Below are 7,233 nucleotides of genomic sequence, written 5' to 3' on the forward strand. Positions count from 1 at the left end.
GGTTTTTTGTGCTTCCTTTCATTTTTGGGGTTTGCTTCCAGTGCATTAAAGTGTGACCTTGTCATGTAGTATAAAGTACGTCTTCTCGTTGATCGTCCTCGATCCAGTGGATCTGAATGTCTGTGTACAGCTGTTCTCTGGGGTCTCTGATGACCCGTGTGTAGTGCACCTCTACAGCAGCTCTGTAGGGTCAGCACGTTGAAGCCAGGGCTGTGGAGTCGGAGTCACGGAGTCGGAGCCCATTTTGGTGGAGTCGGTGTCATGGAAATTGAGGACTTGGAGGTTTGGCTTACCGACTCCACAGCCCTGGTTGAAGCTACCGCAGCAGAAGACCATGGCTGAGGCCACTCCTGGCGGATGGGAACTGAGGCCACGGTGCTCCGGACCACCATCAACGCTCAGCTAAGAACTGAAATGTTGTTGCATAATACATTGAGCAGTCGGAGTGACAAAATCCACATTCTCCATGCTGTGTTCACAGAGACCAGTCAATGTGTTTCTGCCCATCTGTTCGTCCTTTTAGCAAACATCTGGCTGCTGGGTGTTCCCCTGATGAAGCTATTAACAGCGATACGCTTGGGTCTACATCTATGGAAATATAACCTCGCTCCTTGATGCTCACTTTTTGATTTTCTTCCCGAGATTTTGGACATCACATTATAGGTTTTGTATATTTTCTTGGCATATTTTTTTTTTATTTTTCCATGATTATTTACTTTAGGTTTACCAATATTACAATTACTATGTCCTATTGACCCTGGATAATAGACTGGATTGTATTGGATATTGGTATTATATCTTCTACTGTACCAACAGTCTCTATTAAATTATGTTCACGTCCTAACCTCCTTGTATGCACTTTGTCTCAGACATACTAAGTTACATTATATGGACCTGTCTTTCTATAATTTGATTATCTGAAACTGGTTTATAAGTGTATATCCTAATTCTTGCATCTGAGCATACTTACATGTATCTTATGCCATGGTGGATAGGCTTTTTTTCTAGGTTTTAATGATTGCTCAGTATTTTGCTCATGTTATATTTACAATAAATATTTCATAAATCCATATAGGTGTGCAGACCGCTGTGAGCATTGCCTTTTTTTTTCACCGCCAATACTTACCGTATGTAGCACTCTAATTTTACACGGCTGTGTATTCTCTTTTCGCTTTATTCGCATGGTGCGGATATCTTCTCACTCTATGATATACTATTATTGTAGGCATATGAAGCGGGCTCATGAGCCATGTCTGCTCCACACGTCAGGTGCCGGCTGCGTTATACAGCCTGTAACTAGCGCCGATCATTGCTGATTCACTTAGAGGTTGTCCTCTACCTTTTACATTGATGACCTATCCATTGGATAGGTCATCAGTGTCTGATCGGCCGGGGTCTGGCACCCGGCACTCCCACCGATCAGCTGTTAACGGTGTCGTCAGCCGCCAGTACTCTCTTGTGGACCTGGCTGTCCTCTGATGGTGGCTGCAACCGGCTACTGCACATCCGCCTATTGATCTGAATAACAGGCGGATGTGTAGTACTAAGCCTCAGCCACTATCCGAAGACAGAGCAGCTCCGCAAGTGCGTACTCCCGTCCACCAACATAGATGCTGCCGACACGGGGGCCGGCCCCTGACTGATCAGACATTGATGACCTATCCTGAGGATGGGTCATCAATGTAAAAGTAGTGGACAACCTCTATCTTCTAACCACAGAATAGGGGACAAATTTACAATTGTTGGGGGGCCAACTGATCTGAACACCCTGTGTGAAGAAGGCTGTAGTTGGTCAACTGACATTCATTCCTATGGGCTTGTCATAGACCAGCTGAACGCTGATGGAGCAGATGGGTGCATGATAAACCACCGCTCCATTCACACGGGTCTTCTCAGACCCCCCAATTCTCAGGATCACGATCGGAAAGTCCTCATATTCTCTGCATAGGGAATAACATCCAAACTTAAAGGGGTCTGGTCTTAAACTACAAAAATGCAACTATTATGTGACTGCAGACTTGTGAATCCTCACATTGCGCACAATGTGAGGATTCTCCGGCGGTAATGTTACCGCACGTATGCAATATGCATCCTCCCAGCCACTATCAGACTAGACTGTTTCCTGCCTTGCTCAGTATACTTGCATTGATCGATGCCGCGCCCAACGAGTCGGAATGTGGCAAGGAGAGTGCACACTGCAGTGCGCGATGTGAAGGTTTACAAGTCTGCAGTCACGTAGCTGTAATTCAGGACTGGACAATCCCATGTAAGATAGGACTATCAAAAAACGGCATTCATGTAGTACAATCCTGGTAAGGCATCTGTTCGGATGTCCACTGGCCCAGGGCTTGCTGATGGCTCCCATGCTATGAAGCCCTTCCGGTGACTAGGCCTCTAAGGGAGACCGTGATTTACACTATATGCCGCAATATTGCAGTATATAGTACAAGTGATCAAATGATCGCAAGTCAAGTTCCCTATTGGGACTAAAAAATTTTTTATTTTTTTAAAATCTAGTTTGAATCACTCCCTGTTCAAAAAGAAATCAACACGTAAAATTATTTTTATTATTATTATTATTGCATCAATAGACAACCTTGGCACAATAACACCACTAAAAAGCTCCGGCAAGTGTCCAGGGTTGCAGGGAGGCGTTGGAAGAAAACACTCGCAAGAGGATTTCACTGCATTCAAACAAGCAACACTCACTTTTAAATCTGCTCTCACCTCTGCTAAACAGGCCTACTTCACAACCCTCATATCTTCCCTATCCTACAACCCCAAACAGTTATTCAAAACCTTTAACTCCCTCCTCCGCCCCCCACTGCCCCCTCCAACCTCCCTCATCTCTGCTGAGGACTTTGCCACACACTTTAAAAATAAGATCGACCAAACAAGACAAGTCTTCATTGTGCAACCACCATAACCCCTTTGTATACCAGACCAATGCCCAAACCCCATAACCTCCCTATCCAACATCACTGAAGGGGGGCTTAATTGTCTCCTCTCCAAATCGCACCTCACCGCCTGTGTGCTCGACCCCATCCCACCTCCCCAACCTCACCACCACACATCCCATCCCTAACCCACCTCTTCAACCTATCACTAACTTCTGGCACCTTCCCTTCTGCTTTCAAACATGCCACAATCACGCATATCCTTAAAAAGCCAACCCTCGATCCAACTGCTATGTCCAGCTATCGTCCAATATCGCTGCTCCCATTCGCTTCCAAACTCCTGGAGCAGCACGTCCACGCTGAACTTTCCCCCCACCTCTCATCTAACTTGCTCTTTGACAATCTACAATCTGGTTTCTGCCCCCACCACTCAACTGAGACAGCCCTGACCAAAATCACTAATGACAGTAGCGTAGCTACCAGGGGGGCAGAGGGGGCGGTCGCCCCGGGCCCTGTGCTCTGAGGGGGCCCACCCGGAGCTACGCTACTGTCAGGGCCGGCGTTAGGGGCCCCTGCCTCCGGTCAATGATTATCTTTAATTTCCCCCGCGTTTGTACTGTGTATGTAGCTAAAGTAACATGCACGGTACAAACACTCACAGGGAGTCAGCAGAGAGAAGAGAAGGCCTCCAATCAGAGTGCAGGGAGTGAGTCATGTGATCGCTCTTCTGCAGTCTGTGGAGGAGAGGGGGAAGGGAGGCCACTCACCCAATCCCGGCTGAGCGCGCTCTGCTCAAAGCTCCTGTGCTGCAGAGAAGTGATCAGCTCCAGCAGCAGCAGCAGCCGGGGACGCAGGGGGTCTCTGCCTGTGACTGTGAGCTGAGCTCACTGCCTACACATGATGTCTGCATCTGACTGGGAGGAGCCTGAGGAGCAGCCCCCAGGACCAGAGGACACTCTCCACACAGCATGATGAGTATCTTGGCACATGTCATTTGCTATTTGATAGGTCTGATCTGTTGCCTTGAATACATACATACAGGCACAGTATATAAAGCAATGAAGGTTCTTAAAGGGAACCTGTCACCCTGTTTTTAAAGATGAGATAAAAATAGCGTTAAATAGGGGCAGAGCTGGGCGTTACATTAGTGTCTTTTTTGGGCCTTTATTCCCCAGCTATGCTGTCGAAATACCTTTGTAAAGTCGCCGTTTTGGGCTGTCTGATGACGTGGTGACATCGCTGTTTCTTCCCTCAGATCTTGCTTATCTGTCCGTTGGTGGCGTAGTGGTGTGCGCATGTCCAGCTGCCGAATCCACTGCCCAGGTGAAGGAAAAGAGCGCGATCTGCGTTGTTCCCCTGGTGATCGGTGGGGGCGGCCATCTTCCTGAGGCCGCACGTGCGCAGATGGAGTGCTCTGCTGCACGGGGCTTCAGGAAAATGGCTGCGGGATGTCGCGCGTGAGCAGATGGAGATCGCAGCGGCCATTTTCCTGAAGCCCCAGGAAGCCGAGCACTCCATCTGCGCATGCGCGGCCTCAGGAAGATGGCGCACACCACTACGTCACCAACAGACAGATAAGCAAGGTCTGGAGGAAGAAACAGCGATGTCACCACGCCCATTTGACCAGACCAGCGTGAGTGACAGCCCAAAATGGCGACTTTACAAAGGTATTTCGGCAGCATAGCTGGGGAATAAAGGCACAAAAAAGACACTAATGTAAAGCACAGCTCTGCCCCTATTTAACGCTATTTTTATCTCATCTTTAAAAAACGGGGTGACAGGTTCCCTTTAAACTTGTATGTCTTGTTTATCCTGCAATCTGGACAGACACTGAACACTGACATGTGATCGATAAGTGTCTTGCACATAATGTATTTACTGCTGATTAGCTTATGAGAAGGAGAATGATTATTTTCTTAAGTTTGCGAGCGGCTGGAATCTTGCAGGACGGCTTTTACATGTGGGAGCCTGCCATCATATAAGGTCCGGCCAGCATCTGTACGCCCTCACATAGTGTTCTAGAATGCTCTCTATGTCCCCAATCCTCTATGCAAGGCACAAAAAAGAGCTTTTATTATAATCACGGATGGCGCAGTGCGGGCGTCACAGTCTTGACCCGGCGCCGTCCCTCTTCGTGTGGAAGATGCGTCCTACATCCTGCATTCAGTGTCCTCTATCGCACTCCCATGCAGGTGCCCTTCTCTTTGCCCTGCTGAAGTCAGAGCACAGTATTGTAGTGCGCATGCACCAGCTTTCCAGGTAATCAGCGCCCTTTGGCCTTTCCCAGCGCACATGCACTACAGTACTTGGCTCTGCTTTCAGCAGCCTAGAGAGAAGTGTGCCTGCACAGGAGCACGATGGGTGACACTGTGTGGATGACGTAGGATGTGTCATCCAGATGAAGCAGTAATGGAGGATGGCGATCTTAAGTCAAGACCAGCGATGCCTTGGTGAGAGCCATTGGTGAGTATAATGAGGTAATTTTTATGCCTTGCGGAGGGGATTGGGGACACATTTACAGCCTTTCTTATAGAGGCTGCCTATGGGAGCTGCATTATACTATATAGTCTTCCTATTTGAAGGGCATTATACTATAGGGTCTGCCTATGGGGAGTGCATGATACTATATGGAGGCCTATGGGGAATGTATTATACCATATTGAGGACTATCCGGTGTATTATGCTATATGGAGGCTATCTAGAGGGCCATCATTCAGTGTGGAGATTACAGCGACGGGGCCATCATACAGTGTTGGAGCCAGTTTGGAGGATATTAACGGGTCAGTATATACAGTGGGGGGCATCATACTGTGTATAGGGGAGCTGTACAGTGGGGGAGACTTGGGACTTTAATAAATGTAAAGTGGGCACTTATTCTTACAGGGGAACTCAGGTTACTGTGACTATCAAAGGGTCACACACAGAGGGCATTATTACTTTCTAAGGGACAAAAAGTGGGCACTGTTTTCTAGGGCACTTGCACCCGGCATTACTATATTAAAGAGGGGTGCTTTAGAATTTAGAGGGCACAGAGAACCACACAGCAGGTGCAGTAATAGGGACACATACGGCAGCAGCGGCTCTGTATTGAGGTATCAGCAGGATGAGGAGGTTGTGCAGGTTGGGAATAGATGGTGATGGTGCTGGAATGTGAGAAGTGAAACGTGTCTTTGTTGTATTCTCTGCAGATGAGTTGTAGCTGGAAGAAGTTGTCATGTCGGTCTGGGCCAGATGGAAAAGACGGGAAAAATGAACAATTCTATCAGAAAGAACATCAGCGGTAAGTCATTATCTGTAACTGTGCAGTGATCTGTTATATGTTCTGTAGGACTGGTATCTACCACTGACCATATGGCGGTAATATCAGTGTTGGTCTTTATATAGAGATTATCTTCAGTAACAGCGCGGTCATCTGCTGAGGTTCTCCTCCACTATTAGGGCGCATCACTGAATTGTAATGAAGGTTACCTGGTTAGGGGCCCACTCAGAACCTTCGCCCCCCCTGGACCAAAACCCTAGCTACGCCTCTGACTAACGACAATACAGCCCAAAGCTATCGGACAATACTCTATACTTCTCCTCCTAGACCTGTCCTCTGCTTTCGACACAGTTGAACACTGCCTCATACTACAGATCCTCTCCTCCTTTGGCATCAAAGACCTCGCCCTATCCTAGATCTCCTCGTACCTTTCCAACCGCACATTCAGCGTCTCCCACTCCCACACTACCTCCCCATCCCACCCTCTCTCTGTTGGAGTCCCCCAAGGCTCTGATCTAGGACCCCTACTCTTCTCAATCTATACACTTGGCCTGGGACAACTCATAAAGTCCCATGGTTTCAAGTACCACCTCTATGCTGATGACACTCAGATCTACCTCTCTGGCCAAGACGTCACCGCTCTGTTGTCCAGAATCCTGGAGTGCCTATCAGCCATATCCTTCTTCTCTCGCTTCCTCAAACTCAATGTGGACAAATCTGAACTCATCATCTTTCCTCCACCCCACAGATCCTCCTTACCTGACCTATCTATCGCAATTAATGACATCACGCTTTCCCCCGTCCTGGAAGTCCGCTGCCTTGGAGTAACCTTTGACTCTGCCCTGTCCTTCAAACCGCACATCCAAGCTCTTTCCACCTCCTGTCGCGTCCAGCTCAAAAATATCTCCAGAATCCGTCCTTTCCTCAACCGTCAATCTACTAAAATGCTTGTGCATGCCCTCATCATCTCCCGCCTCGACTACTGCAACATCCTTTTCTGCGGCCTCCCTGCTAACACCCTTGCACCTCTCCAGTCCATCCTTAACTCTGCTGCCCGACTAATTCATCTCTCTCCTC

The sequence above is a fragment of the Ranitomeya variabilis genome, chromosome 7, assembly GCF_051348905.1.
Source record: "Ranitomeya variabilis isolate aRanVar5 chromosome 7, aRanVar5.hap1, whole genome shotgun sequence".
In the NCBI taxonomy this organism is placed as follows: domain Eukaryota; kingdom Metazoa; phylum Chordata; class Amphibia; order Anura; family Dendrobatidae; genus Ranitomeya; species Ranitomeya variabilis.